The following is a 23,799-nucleotide window of genomic DNA, read 5'->3' as shown; positions in this document are numbered from 1 at the left end:
AAACATTAAAACTTTGCCTAAAACTTAAATTAGACTAGATATTGTACTTTGATATTTATATTATTATAGGTTTTGTTCATCTTAACTGCTCCTGAAGTTCTGTTCTGTATTATCGATCCAATTATTATGACAAGACAAACTATGTTCACATGATGACCTACTTCTTATTGAAAAAAAATGTCTAAAAGCTAAAAATAACAACAGCAGTCCCACAGGGTTGAAAAAAACTCTCTTGTTTTGCATAAAAGATAGTTTAGTCAACCACAGGAAAAACATGGAAATGACATCTGTGCTTTTTCTGGTAGTCACGCTGGCAGTGTGAAACCAGTTAGGTTAGTTTACAAGAGTTAAAAAATCTTATCTAAAACACTAAGCAGCAGTCTGTGTGAGCCTGTGCATGTTATGTCACGCAATGACAAATGACAATTAAGGGCTATAGGAGCATGGATTTCATCTTGCCCACCTACACACTTGCACACTCGCAGAGACACATGCACAAACGGGTTAACGCGTGCACTGACAAACACATTAACACACATGCCCAGTGTCACGACTCAAACGCTCCACTCCTCAGCAACCCAGCAAGCCAGACCAAAACCCCTACTGACCAGCAACTGTTCTTACTAGAGCCCAGCTGAGACAGAAAAAGAGAGGAGGGAAATGCATTACACATAGCCAACATGAAGAGAGAGATGGAGAAAGTGGGAATTAAAGGACAGAAATAATTCCTATTTCATTTTATCTCAGTAAGCTTCTGAGATAACTGATGTGAAAACTATATATACATATATATATACATATATATATATATATATATATATATATATATATATATATATATATATATATATATATATATATATATATATATACATAGGACATATTAGGGTGTCCATATTTTAATTTCAAAAAGAGGACACTTGTGCCAGTCCTGAAGAACTTTAATAATACTGTTCACCTAAAGAAAACGTTAACTTATTTAAATGATGCCTTCTCTGTGCGGTTAATGAATGGTAAGATGGAAAAGGTCATTTAGGATTTTACAAGTCAACAAGTGAAAAAAAAGCAGGACGGTTTGTCACCCTAGGATATAGATAGATAGATAGATAGATAGATAGATAGATAGATAGATAGATAGATAGATAGATAGATAGATAGATAGATAGATAGATAGATAGATAGATAGATAGATAGATAGATAGATAGATAGATAGATAGATAGATAGATAGATAGATAGATAGATAGATAGATAGATAGATAGATAGATAGATAGATAGATAGATAGATAGATAGATAGATAGAGAAATGAGTATACAAATTCACTAAAACAATTATTCTTAGAAATGTACATGTGATCAACTCTGGTTGCGAAGTACTAGCGAGCAATCTTTTCAAGTTTGGAGTTGTAATATGGTGCACTGGTTACCAACTTTCTATTGTTGTGCTTATATTAGCTCTGAACTCAACTCAAGAGTAAGTTGAGAGATATTTTTGTTATTTTCTCATATACTTAGATAAGTCAAGTCAAGTCATCTTTATTTATATAGCACATTTAAAAGACATCAAGTGTCGGTCAAAGTGCTGAACAGAGGGATAATATAATGAAAGAATTAAAGTAGAAAGAAAACATTTAAAAAAAGAATTGTAAGACAAGTAAGAGTATATAGCATATAATGTACATGCAAATATGCACATACATATACAAAATTGTACACATTCACGCACAAACACACAACATCCAATAAGATAAGAGACCAAATAGATAGAATACAAAGGATATCAAGGAGATCCGAAAGCCTTGGAAAATAGGTAGGTCTTGAGATTCGATTTAAAAACTTCCAAGGATGAAGAGGATTTTATGAAGGGGGGAAGACTATTCCAGAGTCTCGGGGTGGCAATGGAGAAAGCCCTGTCACCTCTAGATTTAAGCTGGGAGCGTGGAACTGATAGAACCATCTGACTGGAGGAGCGCAGAGATCGAGTGGGTAAGTGCAGGCTAAGAAGATCTGAAATGTAACCTGGAGCCAAACCATGGAGAGCTTTAAAAACAAATAGTAAAACCTTAAAATCGATTCTATGTTTAACTGGTAGCCAATGTAGAGATGCGAGTACTGGAGTAATATTCTCTCTCTTTCTAGTACCCGTCAAGAGCCTTGCGGCTGCATTTTGAACAAGTTGCAGGCGGGTCAGGCTTGAGTGACAAATACCTAAGTAGAGAGAGTTACAATAGTCAATACGTGACGATATGAAAGCATGGATAACAGTTTCCAGGTCTTTAGATGACAGGATATTTTTGAGTTTAGAAATGCTCCTGAGTTGGAAAAAACTGCCACGAACAACTGAATTTATTTGCTTGTCCAGCTTGAGAGAGGAATCAAAAATGAAACCAAGATTTTTTACATGGGGATGTACATTAGCTGATAATGGGCCCATTGTCATGATTTAGTCATGATTAGCCTTGTGGCTTAGAAATGAAGCAATTGGTTACACAGGTATGCTTGCGTCTTGTGCCTATATATTACTGAAGACAAACTTTCAATGTAATTGATGCTTTTCTTTCCAATAATAAATGAAATTGCACTATAGCAAAGTTTCTTAAGAACAGCTGCTGCAGTTTGAGCATATACTGTAAAATATGACCATAATCCAGCAGAATGATTAGTTATGATATGCTTTTCTGTTTTCAAAAAACAATAATTTCTTAACATGAGGTCTGATTTCTTTGTAAGTTAGGATTGTATTAGATTGATACATTAGAATTAGATTGATACATTTAGTATATCATTTAGTATATTTATGGGACTGGGAAAATCAGAGGTCAAAGGTTTTGTACCTGTGAGCATTTCACAAGCACGTGACTCTGCACCTCGCCTGCCTTAGACTGGAAACATTTTTAAATTAAACAGGTAGGTGTGCAGGTGATCAAAAACAAATCTGTGTAAAACATAAAACCTTGGTTTGTAAAGATGACACTGTCAGCCTAAATATCTACATAACAGAGCTGAGTTAGAAAATAAATATTACTTATGTAGAGATTGCATGGTAAGATTTATATTTATCCTTGGTGTAGTAAAAAAATCATTGCAGAATACCATTTTAAAAGTCACTAATTCCCTGTTGTAGGACTTCAGTTTTGCTTCTGATACTGGCCTCTCATTAAGGTAAGTTCTCTCTCATATTGTTGCTCAGTATCATAATTTTGTTATATTTCACAACATGCAGTGAAAGCATTCTACATTTTCTATAAAAACTGGTTCATTTTGACCCTGAGAATTCCAGTTTACCCCCCGAACACAGCTAGCTTGCCAGATGGAACTGGCAAAGCTGCATGTGCATGCATGGTTTGCATGTGTGTGTTTATGACAGTGTGTGTGAGTGAGGGAGAGAGATGGGGCTCCTGGGCTGGATAACGATGACTCATCCATCCACCCACCCACACCACACACAAACACACACACACACACACACACACACACACGTGAATTCAGACATGCACTCGTTACCGTCATCACTCAAAACCCTGTTAGCGGTGCTCACTGATGCTAATTGTTCCCAATCAGCACATCAGGGGTCCTGTCAATGCACTGTGAAACCAGACCACGCCAATGATTGCTTATTGATCTTATTACAGGCTGACGTCACTCTGTCAAGCAAGTGTTTGTGTGTCAGCAAGCAGATGTTTGATGGACTTAGTATGCAGCACAACTCTGAAGATGTTAAAAAAAAAGATTAAACTGGTTAAAAGGAATTTGTCAAAACGCTTTAAACTTGTTTTAATAAATTTGAAAAAGCAACACTAAGAGTGGAGACCAGCTTGGTATAGCTATACTTATTAACAGAAAATTATGATGCTGATCCGCCCAATGGATGTTGCAAAAAAGGTACTGGCATGGGGAAAATTGTCAGGCAGTAACCCATAGTTATATTTAACACTTGTGTAACTTTAAATTTGAGTAGTGAGATTGCAGTATTGAAGTTGGCAGGCTTTAACAAATAGAACTCACAGAAAACAAAATACACTTGTTTACTTCTACTTTCCCTCACTGGTTAGTTGCTGGTTGGGTTTAAGTCCCACAATACACCCAAAACCTAGAAATGAGCTAAAATGCAACACTTTATGAATGAGTTCAGCCTAATTACTAATAGGGACGATTTCAAAGGACAACTTGTGGATATTGTTAAGATGATTTGTTTTTATGAGGATCACTGGTTTTAGCCCTTTGATGTACTGGTAAGCAGTCCAGGGTATGCCTCCACTCTCTCCTAATTTGACCACTGAGATAGATTTTTCGTCCATGTTGACCAGATAACATCCCGCCAGCATACCGCATACTGCATACCGCCAGAACAGGAGCACAGAGGATGCAGTCTCCATCGCACTGCACTCTGTCCTCTCACACCTGGACAACAACAACACCTACGCCAGAATGCTGTTTATAGACTTCAGTTCAGCGTTCAATACAATCCACCCCTCACAACTCATCAGGAAACTGACAGACCTGGGCATCAGTTCCCTCATCTGCAAATGGTTACTGGACTTCCTGACCAACCGCCCCCAACATGTCCGGCTGGATAACCACTGCTCATCTACCATCACAATGAACACCGGTGTACCACAGGGCTGTGTGATGAGCCCTTTCCTCTACTCCCTCTTCACCCACGACTGTAGACCTGCTGATGGTTCCAACACCATCATTAGGTTTGCAGATGACACCACGGTGATTGGCCTCATCAGTGACAACGATGAGGCCGCCTACAGGGAGGAGGTGGATCATCTGGCTGAGTGGTGCGACACAAACAACCTGCTGCTTAACACCGAGAAGACCAAGGAGCTCATCGTGGACTACAGGAGGAATGCTGACCCACATCCACCCATCTACATTAAGGGACGGCTGTGGGCGTGTGAGCAGCTTCAAGTTCCTGGGAGTCCACATCTCCGAGGATCTCACCTGGACGACCAACTGCTCCAAGCTGGTCAAGAAGGCTCACCAGCGCCTCTTCTTCTTGAGGACTCTGAGGAAGAACCACCTGTCCTCAGACATCCTGGTGAACTTCTATCGCTGCACCATCGAGAGCATCCTGACCAACTGTATAACAGTCTGGTACGGGAACTGCTCTGCCTCGGACCGGAAAGGCGTTGCAGAGGGTCGTGAAAACTGCCCAGCGCATCGCCGGAGCACCACTTCCTGCCATAAAAGACATCTACAGGAAGCGGTGTCTGAAAAGGGCTGGGAAAATCATCAGAGACCCCAGTCACCCATCACATGGACTCTTCACCCTCCTGCCCTCTGGGAGGCGCTACAGGAGCCTCCGGACTAAGACCACCAGGTACTGGAACAGCTTCTTCCCCACAGCTGTCAGACTCCTGAACTCTGCCTCCTGACATCTGACAGCCTCTGTAGAAATTATCCACACCCTCACTTATCTTAACTGCACTACTGTATAGCTCTGTGTAAATAATCATTCTGTACATACAATAATTTTTAACCTTACAACTGTTTACAACTTGCATAGTTCCCATTTCTGTATAACTGTATATCTCATATTTCTGTAAAGTTATTTATTTCATACTCTGTATAGTTTTTCATATTTATATCCTGTTCATATCCTGTACATAGCTTGTACTCACTACAGCCTGTACATACCTATAGTTATAGAATATTCACAACATACTTCATACCGTGTACATTATAACATACCACAATAGACCCATTTCTGTAATATACTTGCATATCTATATTATTGCTAATATATATTGTAATATATCTATATCACTAAAGCACTTCTGGATGGATGCAAACTGCATTTCGTTGCCCTGTACCTGTGCATGTGCAATGACAATAAAGTTGAATTCTATTCTATTCTATTCTATCCCACAGTTACTGCAGATTTTTCGGCCGCTCCATGTTTATTTTCCCTTATACCACATTTCAAAGGTGCTCTATTGGATTGGGATCTGGTGACTGTGGAAGTGAATACAGTGACCTCATTGTCATGTTCAAGAAACTGAGATGATTTGAGATAATGTGTTATCCTGCTGGAAACAGCCAACGGAAGATTAGTACACTGTGGTGGAATGGACAACAATACTCAGGCAGGCTGTGACATTTCAGCTCATTTGGTGTTAAGGGGCCCAAAGTGTGCCAAAAAAATATCTCCCACACTCTTACACCCCAAACAAATTGAACCGCTGATCTAAGGCAAGATGGAGCCATGTTTTTTTTTTTTGCTGTTTATGCCAAATTCTGACCCATAATTTTCTGTGAACTATACCGCAGCCAAAAGTATTAGTTCTATTTATCAGTTCATTCTTGTCTATCCTGTTGTCCCCTGTGCATGGATTGTGCTGATCACAGCCACTAATATAGCCGAAGGGTAGTCTGTGAGTGCTTCTGTGTTTCACAGTAGAGTTGCATGACTAAGCCTTTGCATGTACTGTCAAGTAAATGCATGTATGCATCTGTCAGCAAGTTCAGATTTGTATTGCTCGTATTTCCAGTCCCCTTTGCATCTTTGACACATGAACTTGTGTTGTGGTTTTGCAGTTTTCCAGTTCTAAAAAGTTTTTTGCCTTTGCCATCAGAACGTTATGACAGTGTGACTACCTGACTGAAAATGACAATGAATCAACATTTTTGCACAGATTTGGCCTTTTAATCTAAACTTTTGATCAGCTGTAAAACAGCCTTGTGGTAAGGACCTGACACACTGTAGGTTAGTTTTTATTTTTGTTTAAGCAACTGTATTTTGACGTTCCGGCATCAGTCGCACAGGAACAGCTGCTTCCTCCTCCTCCTCTCTGTCCCCGCTGTCACTATTTAAACATACAGAGAAGAAGAAGATGATCACCTTGAGCAGTCACACCTGCCCTCTCTGCCACACCTGGGCACCGCCTTGAGAGCTCACTGTAGCGTCCCTCCGCTGCAGCAGGCCAGAGACCACACCCCTGCCACAAGCCTGTTTCAGTTTAAGTGTTGTTTTCAAGAAACTGCATGCTCAAAAAATGCTTTGTCTCACTCCTATTTCTTCTTGTTGCAACCTTAATCCAACCATGCAAAATATGCTTTTTTGCCATTTTTCAGGTGGTCCTAAAACTTTTGATCGGGACTGTACAACACATGTATTGAGGAGCTATGTTTGCACTGAAACTTAGCAACTGTATTGCATAGGCTCAGGAGATGGAGCAGGGCGTGTATTAATCGGAAGGTTGGTGGTTTGATCCCTGTGTCCTTAAGCTTGCATGTTGAAGTATCCTTAGGCAACTTAACCCAGAGCTACTCCCAATTTATCAATCAGAGTATGAGTGTGTAAATGTAAGGTTAAAAGTGCTCAGGCATAGAAAAACGTATGAATGTGTGAACGTGGGTGTGAAGAGAAATAATATAAGATGGATGATAAATTAATGTATAAAGAAGTCAATAACAGTCGTCCTGTGCATTCATGTAACTGCACAGTCTACTGTCGTCTTTACTTCACTAAGAATGCTGCATCACGCACAAATAAGCCGCCATGCATGCAAAAATACTCCTCCACAATAACATACAAACCATTTCATCCTAGTCTTCCTCCTCCTTCCCTACTTCCCTCCAAGGCTCCATGGCTAAGTGAAGTGCTTTTCCCCTGTGTTGTTGTACCCATGTTAGGCTACTGACGCCAGCTTGTCATTCTCTCCTCCTATTACTGTGAGAGGTGAGTGCGTCACAGCTCGCGCAACCCACTTCTCTCTGTCAGCTTTCTGCTCTTGCTGATAGACACTGACATTGTCGGGCGTGAGCATTTCAGGCTGGGTCCCATGGGAATAACATGAGCATTCAGACACTGGTCTTCCATTTGACGCTGCATGCATAATGACTTACATCCCGTTTTGCATTTGTTCTTTGGGAAGTTTTGTTCTTTAATGGTACTTTTTAAAGACGACAACCAGAGAAAGTTCATGCAATCAGAACTCAGTCACTGAATTGCTTCTTGAATGAGACTGGTGAGAAAGTAGTAGAGAAGGAAAAAGTGGGTGAAGAATAAAGGGAGAGGAAGCAAGAGACATGTATTAGGGGAAAAAAGCTGAAAGAACAAAAAATAAAATACATGAACATTAAAACGAGATTAATCATACAGAAACCAAACAGGCCAGAAATGTACTCCATGTATGTGTGTTTGTCTGACTGAGCAATCAAATCAGGAAGAAACAGCAAAGCAGACAGTGTGTGTCTGTATATGTAGTGCTGTCCTGTGTACACATCACAGCCCAAGCCCAACCCCTTCATCTGCTCTTCAGATGAGAACCAAGGGCTCACTTTGTGATGGTTTACCACATCTCTCTGTATCCAGGTATTTATGAATATTTAAACCTGACCTGAAACCTAACTGATAAAACATAGGAATGTACAATCTGGTCAATACAATCTGTGTTTGGTAGCATCCCAATCCACCATCTGCACAGCTCCACCCATAGATTAAATTGAATTCATGATGTGAAGCAATCCCATGATTAGCTGGGCATATAGTTATCTGGATAAAACACCTGTCACATCAGCTCAGGGCTAAAAGCTGTCTTCACAAGTCTCCGTGCCCAGTTTTTGCTCTAATTTGAATCTGAAAGATATGATTGGAAGCGGCGATTTGTATCTCAGAAACTTGTTTTTCCACTCACCACTATTCTTTTGTGTACACGTGTCAAAATCACTTTTTAATAGTTCAAGTGTAACTGAAATGCTTGGATAGTGCTTTTATCTGCAAGTATTTTATTTATTTTATTTATTTTAGATTTCCCTTAGAGCAGAGCATTGTTCAACAAGATCTTGTGCAAATTACAGGTTTACTCCAACAACAGCCTGTAGCAGGTAGAAGGCTGGTTTAAGTTGATCATATCATATCATATTTATTTGTATAGCACATTTAAAGACCAAAGTATACCAAAGTGCTTTCCAGTAAAACCATGATACAGATGAAATCACAATATAAAATATAAATGAGAGATATAAAATATTACATAATATAAATGCAGAGCCAGATGAAAATCACACTAATTAGCCTCGAATGCCACGTTAAACAAGTATGTTTTTAGACGTGATTTAAAAGATTGAATAGAATCTGATGCACGAATGTCTAGAGGAAGATTATTCCATAATTTGGGTGCGGCAATGGCAAAGGGACGGTCTCCTCTGGTCTTCAGCCGAGACCTAAGTTGCACTAAGAGCAGTTGACCCGATGATCTTAGTGCTCTCTTAGGGCCATACAGACAGAGGAGATCAGCTAAGTAATCAGGTGCCATATTATTTAGGATTTTACAAGAAAACAATAAGATTTTAAAATGTTTGAGGGCAGAATCAGGACTTATATCATCAGCTCCTATTGGAAAGAAAGCCTCACTGGACAAGATACTGGCCATCACAACAGCAAACTACACTACATACAGGGTAGCGTGCAAGCTGCAACTAAACTTTAAGAATAAAAAACAAAGAGTGCCTTTTGATGACAAGTTCTTTACCGTTACTCTGAAGAGGGTAGCTTATGTCAGAGATAAAAACACAAAATATAAGATCGTCAGATTGCCGACTGCCTGTATCTGAAGGCACACACAACACACAAAAATGTAGATATTGTATAAGATTGGCTGGCTCTGATATGTTGCATGAAACTGCATTTCTAAACAGTGATTTTAGCATGTAGTTTGATGTATGACACATCAACACAGAGAGTCTGATATATAGCCTAAATCTGCTATGGATTCAGTGTCTCCAGCTCCCCTTTAAAAATCGTGACTGGCACCCTGTTCTGCCAGTGTATAGTCACTGTACCCAACCTCTTGTGATACTGAAGAGGCATGCTACTGAACAAGGGCCAAAAATAGCCAGAACCCTTTAGCATCTAAAGACACAGCTCATCCAAAACCTGGCACTTAACCACCGGTGAGCTCCTAACTCCTCTGGTAGAAATATGTCTAAAGCTTTCCCTGAGAATTCAAACTTTAACTACTCCACAGAAGACATGGTGGTATGGATCAGGAGTTCCACAAAGAGCAATGCTTGAATATCATGTTCATCATGGCCAAAGAGCTCCAAGTATGGAATTCCTCCTAATCACCTATCAACAGATTTCTTCAACGTTGCCCACATGAGTGTTGAAGTACCCCAATGGTAAAATCTCTACTAGTCCTTAGACAATTTCCTTTCCAGGATCTCAGCTAAATTCTCCAAGAACTCCAAATACACTTAACTGCTGTTCATAGGCACACCAACACTTAGAGCCTTCCTCTCATTTCCCCTTTATGTTCTCAGGGGAAAACGCCAACTCAGCAGAATTCAGTGAGGGATTTTTGAGAATTCCCAGAGCGGTCTATTGCTATAAGCAACTACTATATGGAAAAGGATATTCCAAGGCATCTCTAAAATTTCGATTCCAGAACCAAGCGTGTATGTGGAGGCAACCTCGATATATATTAATTTAACTTCAGTTTGTTTATATACCCAGATTGGGTATATGGTTAACATACCATATACCAAATCTGTGACGCCCTGTGTTGGCAGATCATCTTCTGCTTGTCCAGATTTAAAACAGAAAACAACAACAGAGAGCAAGAGGTCAGAGTCGAACCAGACCACACAGCTCTAGATCTACAACATGTCTGGCCTCAGTTTTGATACACGGGGATGATTGTGAACTCTCAGAAGCCCAGAATCTGAGCTAAGACACAAGCAAAACTTCACACATGCGCACACACATACACATACAGACACACATAAGCAATGTCTTACATAACACAGTGAGTGATGGCAGCTGAGGACACAATAATACTGCCTTTGGCATTTGTCCTATGAAAGTTGGACACAGAGGAAATCGGGTGAGTGGGAGAGAAAACAGAGGGACAGATAAAAAAAAAAGCCAATTGAAAGTGAAAGAAAGAGAGAAGATGGGGCAGAAAAGGGGTGAACGAAGACAAGATTAAAAAAAAAAAAAGAAACAAGAAAATATTTGTTTGTTTTGCTACTACTGCCCATGGCCAGAGGCACAATACCCCAAGGGAAAATATGGCTTTATGTTAATATTGCAGCCAGTCAAAGCCACCCTTATCACCACTGGCATCAACTTCCGGAAAGAAACTGTAATGGGGTGCAAGGGAAAGAAATAATAACAACAGGAGCAAAACAAGAGTAAACATGAGAGCAGCTTTCCAATGCTGGGAATAGCTCCTGGACAGAAAGTTAAATAAATTAATGATCATGCAGAGTATGCCTCTAAACTTGCATAGTAGGAGAGAGAGCTAATGACTGCCATGTAGCAATAAGATGTAAAGAAAGCTAATCGCAACTGCAGCATTGAAAGGTGGGAGAGTGTAACAATGCAATTGAATAATGTAGTGCTATCTACTCTCTCTGAAGTTAAATGTGTGACAGTAACAGAATTGGTGTATAGGTTTACGGAGGGGTTAAAGTGGGCTAGAAATGATCTGATAGGCAGGTTAATACATTATACTGCGAGTCCCTGTGGTGCATTCATGGCGCGCATGTCAAAACTGTGTTCTCGTTACTTTTGCATCAATCTAACACTACTGAGGAGGACTGAGCATAAATGGACTAATATTGCTACTTGGCATATTATTGTGTCTTTGCAGCTAAATATACAGTTCGTCTGTTTCCTGGGGAGGGAAAGAGTTATGTTTGACACACTCAGAGATGGACTACGATGTAAGAAAGAGAGAACAAGAGAGGAAAATGAGAGACTGTTTTTAAAGGAATGCAAATGCAATGCAGTATAACAATTTGTGTTATTCACAGATACCATGAAAAGCCAGGCAGTTCAGTGCAGATGAAAGTGGTAACAATGCAGTACTGTGGTGAAGTTTACAGTAATGCACTATGCTTGACTGGTACAGAGCAGGCTGTGGTGTGAGGTTACATCAAGGGTAGGAGCCATCAATTTAAATTTAAGGTAAGGATGCTGATTAGATTCTCTCACCAATTTTGACCTTTCATAACAGCTGTATAGTGTCTAGAGGTTGAAAATCAGGTTAACATGAAATCTCATATCATGTTGAATTCAGTTTGCTAAATCCACAAAGAGCAGAGCATCTCAGAGCAGCAGCATCATGGGCCAGCTCATCACAACCTGTATAGAAATTAAACTATAATGGAGTTTACAATGCACATTATTATGTGACTTATTTCTAAGTGATTCTTTTCCACACGTTGCAGCCCTACACCCAATTTTTAAGGTCCTCCACCTGCCAAATCCCACTTTAACCCCTGGGTTTAGGTGGGTCTTCTTGCCACCTCTGTGGGAATAATAAGTGAGAGAGAAAGAATCTCACATTTTTTTTCCAATTTTTTGTTTTTCTTTTAAAAAACAACAACAACAGCTTTTTATTAGATTAGTTTCATTTGTAACATAAATAGTGAGCCAATGAGATGTTTTACCTTAAGGTTGTAGCTGATCCTTGTAAAGTAAAATCAATCAATAAATAAATATACTACTACTACTGTTGATAATAACATTAACACAGTCATTGAAAGACACGTTGGTCTATAACACAGATGTAACCAGACTACCAGACTGTTAACTAGGGAATCATGGACCATCAATGCAACCGTTTCTTTAAATTCTCATCTAACTAAGGAGTTCGGGCTGAGTGCTGAGGATAACTAGTAAGATGATATGATTGTGATCGTGTGCTGATATCAGAGGCATGAGTGCTGACAGCATGATACAGTAAAAAGAGAAAATATTTTTTCAGTCAAATCTGAGAAATGGGGTTTCAGAATCTTTTTTTTTTTCAACTTTCAGCATCGATATCATGACATTTATCATAATGTCAATAGCAAAGGTACAATGAATGTATGATGCAGAGAAGCAGAAACAAACATTCCTGTCTTAGATATTTTATTTATAGTTTTGCTTTTTGTTTTTTTAATGATCATGAATTGGGGAAATCATCAAAAAGTGTATTTTGGTTAAACGTTAAGAGTCTTGTCATATATATTTGGTCAAAACAAGTCATAGCATATAATTGGCTTAGCTTATATTTCCATGTGCATAAACTTTTTTATTAAAATAGTCATTTCTACCTAACTATAAATGACTATTTTTCTCATAGAAATTACTAAAATGTAAGTAATGTGATGTATTTCAGCTGTCTATTGTGTACGACTGCAACGATTCATCGATGATGGCACAGTTCGGAGTCTGTTTGCACACCGCGAAGAAGCAAAGAGGCGGAGCCTTTACTGAGACGGTGAGCTCAGGTTGAGGGAAAGAAAACGTGTCAAAACAGCAGCGATGTTCCTGTAATCACCATGAAAACCTTCACTGGTAAAAAGCGAGCGGGAGTCCTTCACCAAAGCACCTAGTCAACAAACTCCGACATGAAGAAAAGCAAACTTTGTAGCTGCTCAATCCACCGCTGTTTGTTTTACACAGCGTAAAATCTACAGTAAGTCTCCAGATGTTGTATTAAAATAAGCAGATGATCTGATAACTTTGTTTGATACCGGACTAAGTAAATTATACAGCTTGCTGAAGGTTGAAGGCAGCCGTCCTATTTTATATGGAAGTATACCTGCAGCAAGCAGGGGTGAGTCTAAAGGGGGGCATGGGGTGTACTAGACCACATGTATTTCAAGGCTTTCATAACATTTTTCCAGATTGAAATAATATAAGATATAAAAAATATAAAAATAAAATCTTTTTTCACAAGCTAATTGTTTGTAAAGTTTGGACACTGAATCAGTGTTAATTAATTAGTGTCTACATCATCATAATGTCCTTTTTCAGCAGCACAAAAACTTGCCTCCTATTCACGTCAGAAAGCCTTCCAAGAAGAGTGAAGATACACTTTTATGCCTTAGTTTAGACTGCATATATATGTATATGTATATATATATATATATATATATATATATATATATATATACATATATCTTATTTTATTTGACTTTGACCTCTGACTGTACTGATTATTTATACATTTTTGCATTTAAATGTTTTCTTTAAAAGATTAAGTTCATTCAATCAAAGAGTTTAGTGTTTTTTGGTTTTTTGACATATGTTGTATGCAGTTAAACTTAAAAACATTCCAGTTTCTATACTGGAAACCAGTGAGCAGTTCATTCTGAAAGACCTGTGTTTTTTCTCTTAAATATTTATTGTTGCTGACTATAAGATTATATTTCTTATTAAGATTTCTTTCTAAGATTTCTTATCTGATTACTCAGTTAATCGATGGGATCATCAATAGATTACTCGATTACTAAAATAATTCATAGCTGAAGCCCTACTACTTTATATTTACATGTCAGCTTGTTTTAATAAAACAGTGGGACTAACACATAATATGCTTCCCACAAATATAGGCCTGGTGCATTGTGCATTTACAATAAATAAAGGCCCGATTCATTAATTAAGAAAATATTTCAGCAACCCTGAAACTACCAATTAGTCCAATGCAAAAACTGTAAAGGAGGGAAAAAAACAACAAACTTGGAGCTACATCCAGAAAGTGAAAAATTATAGTGAAAATTATATTTGAAAAATATAATAAAGCTGCTTCATTAGCTTGCCGCTGGTTAAAAAAGAAGAAAAAAAAGGACTCATTACAAACTAAAATAAACCCGTGAGTTATTTTAAACATCAGAAGCAAAATATCATGGTAGTCTCTCATGCACTGTTTCATGTCCACTTCCCCATCATTATAATAACTTCAGACCCATTTCTGAAAGAGCAGGTATGCCAGAGTATCTCTCTTCAAAGCACTTTAGCAGTCAGTGATGCTCTTCTGTCAAAACAGAGTACAGCAGGTAAAGACAGCTTTGCATTTTTATGCCTAGATGAAACCACAACTTGGCACAGTTGAAAGTCGGCCACAATTAGCTGCTGTACGCGCGTCACTGTGTGTCTGCAGCGTGTATGTGTGAGCGAGACGTGTATGTGTGCATTATGAGGGATAATGGAAGGGAAAAACACTCCCAGATGCATGTGATGCAATTATATCCTTGATTATCTGATTGGGTAATCTACAGACGGGCTGGAGGCGTCCAAGATAAACACAGTGTTGGCAGGCTGTTGACCAAGCATAAACCACGACGAAGGACACACATACAGTCTCACACAGACACACACACCTGTATTTAAGCATGCACTCAACAACGTATAGATATGGTGAATACTATTTAAATAATATTCTATTTAAACATTTAAATACTTTAAATGATGAAATATATTTTCCCATAATTTTTTTAGCTAAAATAAAAAAGCTAAAACAATTTAAATACATACAACAATAATTAGACTGACTTTAGCCGTTAAGATGTTAATGGCCCAGTTTTAATATGTAAATGCATTTTTTTGCAGGAAATGTTGCCACTGAAAAATAGTTTTTTTTTTCATCAAAACTTTAGAAATATTTTTTACATCACTTTGCAAGCTCAAAAATCACCCTGAACCCACAGTGAGAAATTTTAGATGTTCAGTATATTTTTAACAGGTTTTGGAGATGCCAGGATGATCTGATGCCGGTTGTTGAAAAGGTAAATCCCTCGTATTTCCTGATAATTATGAAAACAATAAGGCGAAGGGCATTCTTTAAGCTAGTTGGCTCACCAGTACTCCAACACTGCTTGTGCTGCTGCGTAGCTCCCAGGTACGTCAGGAGGTGTTAACTAAGTCTGTAAACCCAGGGCACAGCAATGAAAGAAATGCACACATGCCAGCAATTCCTGCATAAATACAGTTTTAAAAATGTACCTCTGCTTATGTCCTCACTGATCCAAACTGCCCATGCTCTCCGTCCACAGAGTAAAGGGAAAGCTGAACAACAAAGAACACTTAAATGTGCCGTGTGAGGTGGCGTGTTGGGTTTTTCGTGAAGGCTTAAACTGACAAATGTCATGAAAGTAAACCGCTCCACCCCTGCTGCAAATCTCTTACAGTGTAAGAGTGTTTACTGTAGGGGAAGAGAGAAGCAGACATACCTGCAGACAGATGTATGGACAGGTCTAGAGTCTGCTTGTCAATGTTGCCCCCTGCCCAGGCCAACCACCCTCCCCCTCACCCCTCCTCACCTCTCACCAAACATATTTTGGAGTTAAAACACACCATTGAATCGAGTAACAAGGCAATCCTTGTCCAGCGCCACCAAACCTCATCTGGACAGCCAGCAGGGAAGCCACTGTATGTGCGTTTGTGTGTACGGGCGTGTACAGTATACAGAAATGACCAGGAAAGGTTAAAATTATTTGCTGTTGCCTTTAAAGAGCAAGCTGGGGAGGCCACTCTATTGCACACACTTTCTTTTGCTCTTGCTCTTTTTCCCCTGCCCTGTGTTCTCTCTCCCTCTCTCTGGAGGCATGTGGCACTGGGCCATCTTCACCTTACATACGCACAAACACATTAAAAACACACATGCAATAAGTGTCAGGCAAACTATAAGCAGTCAGTACAAACTTGCCTCAGCTGTGTGTGAGTCCATGTGAGCGTTCAGAGCAAAGGTGTGTTTAGAACAGAAGCAAAGAGGTTGAACACGAGGATCAGATAGTTGTCCTTTTACAATCAACACTTAAGCGGAGCTTGGCAGAGAATCTCCTCTCACTCCCACGTTTTGCCTCGCTGTAAACTGCAAATCTTTCAACACTCCTCTTATACCCCACATTAACTCCAGCTACCCCCCACCCCCAGCTTTTTAAAGCTCTTTGTCACGCACACACACACACACACACACATATTCACCCATGTCTCGGTGCTACCCATGGATAGATACACCCTGTCCTGATTCAACTCTTTCAATCACTTTTCTTCAGGAAGTCTGTTTTCACTGTTTTATCACTATGGCTACCTTCCCTGTTTTTCAGTGTGTCTTTTTAATAGTAAAAGAGTATATATGTATATAACTGAAATGTAGTGATATATAAACAGTAATATCTAATCAAGACTGTTAGGTTTCCTGCACACACAGATGGACAGGTCTAGAGTCTGTCCATCTGTGTGTGCAGATGGACACACTTTTTCACTTTATGCACAAATATAACCTTGTGTTTTTTTTTCTTCTTTGAGGTACTTAAATTACTGCTGTTTAAATGTTACCATAATCTAGTAGAAAACACTCTAGAGCTGCTCAGGTGTAGCAAAAAAGTTTTTTATGTACAGATATAGTAATGTGTAAAAGTCTTGAGCCGGCCCTCATTATTTTATATTTTGCATCCAATAAGCCAGACATTTCTGTAAAAATTTAAAGTGGTCTCGAGCAATAGTTCTCCAGCCTTTCTGAAGGAGATTGACTTCCTTTTCACTCATTTTCAGTCCAACGCGGTCAGTACCTGACTATGTTGAGAGGATTTCATTAAGCCACTTATCCTCAATTTCAATAAATTTGATTTGGAACTGAGAATCCTTCCAAATTATGGAGATAGAAACATATGGTCAGATTTTGATCCACCATGCAGTACCATCTGGGAAGCATTGGAATAGCAATAGCTTAATTTTTCAGCATGACAATAATCCCAAACATACTGTCAGTGCAGTAAAAGCATACCTGGATAGAAAACACACAGTGGAATATTATCAGTCATGCACTGGCATCCCCAGAGACCTCAACATTACTGAAGCAGTGTAGGATAATGTTGACAGAAGGCAGAACAAAAAGGCAGCCACTGTCCAAAGAAGAGCTTTGAATGTCCTTCAAGACGCCTGGAGAACTATTCCTGAAGATCACTTAGAGAAATTACAAGAAGCCGTTCCTAAGAGAGTTCAGGCTGTGCTGAAGAATAAAGGTGGTCATACCAATTTTTAGAATTTTAAACTCTTTTTACCTCATACACTATTTCCATGTATTTTTGCACAATGTTCAATAAACTGCTGCACCTTTTTCCCATTTTCCTAACAAAGATTAAAGAAATGGAGAGTGGCCCAAGACTTTTCCACAGTACTATATGTTTAGATAATCTTTTCATCTACTATATACAGCACAGTGAGTCCAACATTTTTTCAGGTGTACTGTGAGATAAATCAATGACATACATAACCTTGCACAGCCTTATTATCTAATGGCCCAGGCTGATTGGAAAATTGCAACTCTCAGGTCATGCAGGCCTTAAGACCGATCAATATTGCCCTGATAACTGCCAGTCCTTAGAGAAATATATGCATTCCTCGACCGCTTAGCAAGTGTTGCTGGTCCCGCAGAGGGCGCTGCACTAAAAACCTCCTTGTGATTTCTTTGGAGACCAGCAGATTAGCACGGCCACCTTCAGTTTTCATGGTAGACTCCAATTCGTCTGTAAACACTCGCTAACTTATCATAGAGCACCAGTGAGATGCAAACCAGAAACAGCATCCGTTCCCCTTCAAAAGTAAAAGTTGTACCTTTTGAAACATGTTGGTTTTGCTGGTAAGGCACAAATTCTACACTGAAGGTGAAGCTTCTCTGTTTCCAGTTTGCGCTAAATATACATATAGGAAAATGAACACACATAAAAATGGCAAGGAAGCTCAGCTAACCATATTAAACAGCTACACTGGCATCAGGGAATTGTCTAATTGTTATGGAAGTGGCTATTTCTATGAATACAGTTTCTGTTTACAGGTGACATCTGCAACAACAATAAATAACAAAACATGAGGTATACTCAAACCAACAAGCCCACAACTCGTGTTTTTTATAACGTCTCAGTTTGTATACGGTTTATTTGTCCTAATAACAAGGTTCACTGAACCATAATCCTATTATATTTGCACTGCAAAGCTTTAACACAGTTTCTGATATTGTACAGTCATCTGTGCTTTTACTGGCAATTATTGAGAAGATAAAAACCTCGCTGTATTATCTATGCATTTTAAATTATTTTAAAAACTCTCCATCATTATCCTATAAAAGAAAAAATACTGTATGCTAAGACTGGATGCCATTCAGAGTAAGAGCGCTCTGGCGACTGGAGCTGGTTGTGTCTCCCTGGAAATGTATGTGCGTCAGTGAGAGAATGTGGGCCTTCCCTCAAATAGATTTCAGAGCACATGTTTCTGCTTTAGAATCTGTCTCTCTCCCGCCTTTCCCCTCCTGTTTGACACAGATACTTTATATGGTGAAGAGATTATGAAAATGATTTGAACAAGAGAGCAACCTTAATCATGATATAAAGTAGTGAAGTTGGATGAAACAATGTGCAAATATTTCAGTAAACAAATATTGCTCCTATGCAACTGAAAAAACAAACACCGCCATAAAAAAAATAAATAAAATAAATTTAAATATTACGCTGCTTATCGACATACTTATGGTTGTTGTCATGTTGCACACAGCAAGTGTTTGTCAGCTGCATGCGACCCAACAAACAAAATGCTATTCCCCAAAATCCCCATCCCACTGAGACCCTGGCTAAAAGACAAACAACTTCTGTCAAAACACAAGGCCTCTGTGTGGAGCTGATCCAGAAGGATCATAATGGACTTAAATTCATGTTAAAATCATCAAATATTATAAACTCCTTTGTATGGACAGCAGAAACCAACAGGCTTTAACGTAGTGGTGCATCAGCAGGAGAATTAATCCCATTCACTTTAGAGAAAAAAAATACTGAAATAAAGCCATGGAGCTGAGCCAATGCTATTTCCCAGCTTCCTGTTCAGCAGAGTGCCTGTCTTGCCTCTGGCTTGGCAGGCTGCACCAGCCTGCTTCATAAATACTGCACAACCAACGCTTGATGAAAACGCCCGCTTCTCTCAGGTACAACTGCACTCTGGAGAGCTTCATTTTCTACAGTATGGATAAACTGTGAGCGTCTGTGTCAAAGAGAGGCTCTGAGATAAAGGCCGCAACCTCAAAAATGTGCTTGATTTTTAATATAACCTGGTTTTGCTTCTGGAAATTTACCTATGTAGCGTGTGTGGCTAAAACAAAAACCCAGTGCTAACCCCAGGTGGCTCTCCGGTGACCTGGTGGAAGTTTAAGAGGTTTAAGAGCAATCCAATTGCTTTGCATTTCTTTCTCTTTTTGTGGCGTACATCTGTGTCCGTGCGTCGGTCCTACAGATTACACCCAGTGAGAAAAGGTTAAAAGAGGACGCACTGTCCTCAGCATCTGGTCAGTTAAAAAAAATTTTTGTTGTTTTTTTTTTTTTTTTTTTAACTCTCAGAATTCAATTTGTCACTATTCCTGTTCCAAACATGGTGACCAGAATGGGTAATGGAGCTCTTCTAATAGTACAGATAGTCCACTAACTCACTGTTCCCTAGATACCAATTAGCAGTGAACATCCCAGCATCACGAGTCAGACAGCTGATGTGGGAACAGCTTGACGTGAGAGAATGAAACTTGTGTGTTGGGACAATGTGGGTGAGTCCAGATTAGTAACCTCTGAAAGGTGTATTCCCTTTGCTATTTTGGGGCACTTGGTGGCTCACCATCACCCACACTGAGTTCATCTCAGGTAAACACAAATTTTAGGCTTCTGTGAGACAAAATGCATCTATGGCAATTCAGTCTAACATGGATATATAGCTAATTATAATAATGTTTTATAATGCAAAAGTCAGGAAGAAAAAGTTCTTTTTAACAGGGCATTAATGAATGTTTTCATTCTCATTAAAAAACATCAAACAGTCTCAGTAAAATCCAAAATCACAGAAAACAGCACCTGTATATTTTTCTCTAGAAAGCAATATGAGGTACACTACCACTTCCACAGGACAAATATAAATAATAGAAAGCTACAAAGTGTGTACAAAGTACCAAAGTTTTTGTGTAGACATACAGAAAGCACCATAATCCACTGTGATACACCACAAACCAAGCCATTTAACTGCTGCTGTTAAGCTTTTCTTTCTCCGCCATGTGTCCTTACTCTCTCTCTATTCTCGAAATCTACAAATGAGATCAGGGTAAAGTTGAAGAAAAAGAGCAGCGTAATCAGGATTATGCTGCTTCTGTAACTAAGCCATACATGGGTGACTGTGACACAAGCTCACCCACTCGGGATGATCACCGAATCCCCACTGTGAAAACACCAGCATGCCTCCCTATTACTATGCACCATGTGGTGACATTTTCAGTTGAAAATGAGTGGCTTCATATAACATTCATTTTATCTCAGCTTGCCGGTGTAGGACATCAGAACCAAAAAGAAGGAGGGGGGCAAAGACAGGCGAAGAACATTCAAACAAAGTAGCATCCATGAATGTGAAGGGATGGAGGTTTGGAGGTTGGAGCACTGTTTTAAGAAGAAGGCACCATCTGTGATATATTAAAAACTTAACATTACTTAACAAGTATTTTTTAAGTCACATTAAGTTTTAATCACATTAAGTCACATTATTTTTTATGTATATTTTATTTACATTTCCCTGTTATATACATATATATACGTGTGTGCCTATAAACAATTACAAGCTGTGAGTCATTATTCACAATCCCTTCTGCTGCCATAAAGATGATATGTGTAACTAGAAAGCGAAAATTTCAGAAGAAATTTTATGTGTGCCTATGCCGCTGCTATTCAGTGTAGTTTGCCATTCATATAGCTACAGAGAGCAAAACTCAGAAGAGCACCCATTCTCCACCATGAACTATGGTAAAAACAAACACCGCTCACGCTTCACAGATAACAGCTTACAGTTTCGTGTAAAGATGAAGTTACTTCGTACAGCGCCGATTTGCAGACGCTGTGCACACAGGTTCATGAGCAGAAGTCCCATTGTACCACGGCAGATCCGACAATGTTTGCATGAACACGCTTTGAAGCATTACGTTATGGACCACTTTTCACACATGGTTGGTGTACCCAAACAGCCGGCTGTAGCTTTTCAACTCACAGCCCGACACACACCCAAAAACAGCCGAGAGAGCACAGACTACGCCCGAGGCGTGATTGCAGGTGCCGCTCAGGTGGGTCCACCTCCCTGCAGCGGCACTGCAGACCACGCCCGCCACACACATCAAACACGTAAAATAAATATTTATGCACTTTTGCATTCACTTTTTGTTTTTGTTATTTTTACACAGTGTTCTGAATGATGAACAATGGTCTACAGCCAATCTTGTGTATTATTATACAAACTTTGGTTGTAAGATTCAGATAACTATTTAATAAAAGCTAAATATTTTATATGAGAGTAAGAAAGAAAAGTATATCTTTATGTCCACCTTTCTCTGTTAATGCCCTACCTGGCCCCTGGCAAAAGCTTTGCTAGATCCGCCCTGCACAGTTACCAGCTGTCAGCTACACAAAAAAGGAGCTTGGTGTATATTTGTCTGTCAGAAACAGTTCATAACTTCCTTCAACTCATTCATGTCACCTAAGGGTAAACCTGTTTCTCCATCACCAGTTCAGCTCTGATGATTCAGTAAGGACATCTCCTGATTTCATCTTCATGCTCCAGCAAACATCAGCTGATACTAGAAATTAAAATCAAAAGAATTCTAACAACAGCTGATCAAGCTTAAGCGTGCTGCTGTTGTTTAGCGCGATAAACAAACAGGAGAGAAAAGCCGATCATTGATCAGTTTCATGACTGAAGTTTCAACAGGCGAGAGAATGACAGGGGAGGCTGTCATAAAGTTCAACATCGGTAACATCGGTAACTTAGCGCGCACACAGCTGTATACAGACTCCGCGAAAAGTGCTAGCTAGCACGCAGTACGAGTTATTGTAAGTGATTGAAAAAGTCAGCACAACGAAAATAAACTACACCTAAACTCGGTTTATATCTGACCCAAATAGAGTGCAGGTCATAACTTCTTACCTGAAATTCAGTTCACCTCACGCTCCTGCCTTCGCTTTCCCTGATCCACGATTGACCTCCGCGTTAGCAAACACCGGTCGATCGGCGGTAGCCTCACCGCCTTGTATGTCTCGTTCGCGGCATGTCCTTTCTGTCACACACGGTGGATAGCTGCCCTCTGTTGTAGCTCCACCACCAAACAACTCAGTTATTTTTTCCACATCGACCAGCATCATCGGCCCATATAAACGAAAAATAAGTCCAGCTAAGACACAGACCCTTGCCGAGCGATCGGGCGATTAAACAAATTTTAGCCACCTCACTATCAGCCAAGCCTGGGTGGTTTTTCACGAAGGGTCGCTAGCTGCGCTAGCTAGCTAGCCAGCCGGCTATCAGCAACACGTAAGAGAACTGTTGCTAAATAAACTACACCTAAACTCGGTTTATATCTGACCCAAATAGACTGCAGGTCATAACTTCTTACCTGAAATTCAGTTCACCTCACGCTCCTGCCTTCGCTTTCCCTGATCCACGATTGACCTCCGCGTTAGCAAACACCGGACGATCGGCGGTAGCCTCACCGCCTTGTATGTCTCGTTCGCGGCATGTCCTTTCTGTCACACACGGTGGATAGCTGCCCTCTGTTGTAGCTCCACCACCAAACAACTCAGTTATTTTTTCCACATCGACCAGCATCATCGGCCCATATAAACGAAAAATAAGTCCAGCTAAGACACAGACCCTTGCCGAGCGATCAGGCGATTAAACAAATTTTAGCCACCTCACTATCAGCCAAGCCTGGGTGGTTTTTCACGAAGGGCGCTAGCTAGCTAAGCTAGCGGCGCTAGCTAACTAAGCCGGCTATCAGCAACACTTAAGAGAATTGTCGCTAATATGGGATGTCTTGATAAAACGAGCAGATATTTGAAGTTTACAGACCTACATTCTCGCCTGAAAATATCTTAAAAGTGTATTTTGTGACCTAGAAACACGAATAAAAGACATATAAAACTAAGTGGTGTCCGCCATTGTTTAACTCGGCAGAGGGTGCTATGAATTATGGGATATGGAGTTTTGTAACAAGCATACAGATTTTCAGCCGT

At 39.6% G+C, this 23,799-nt stretch overlaps 1 protein-coding gene across 1 annotated transcript in view; it reads right to left on the bottom strand.

Moving 5' to 3' along the window:
• The window catches only part of LOC116322886 (cGMP-inhibited 3',5'-cyclic phosphodiesterase A-like), a 63,343-nt gene that overhangs the window by 36,397 nt on the left and 3,147 nt on the right, over positions 1 to 23,799 (bottom strand). The window lies entirely within an intron of this gene.

This window comes from Oreochromis aureus, linkage group 14, assembly GCF_013358895.1.
Source record: "Oreochromis aureus strain Israel breed Guangdong linkage group 14, ZZ_aureus, whole genome shotgun sequence".
NCBI lineage: Eukaryota > Metazoa > Chordata > Actinopteri > Cichliformes > Cichlidae > Oreochromis > Oreochromis aureus.
Note: the sequence above shows the minus strand (reverse complement) of the source record. Positions and strands in the feature narration are given on the sequence as shown.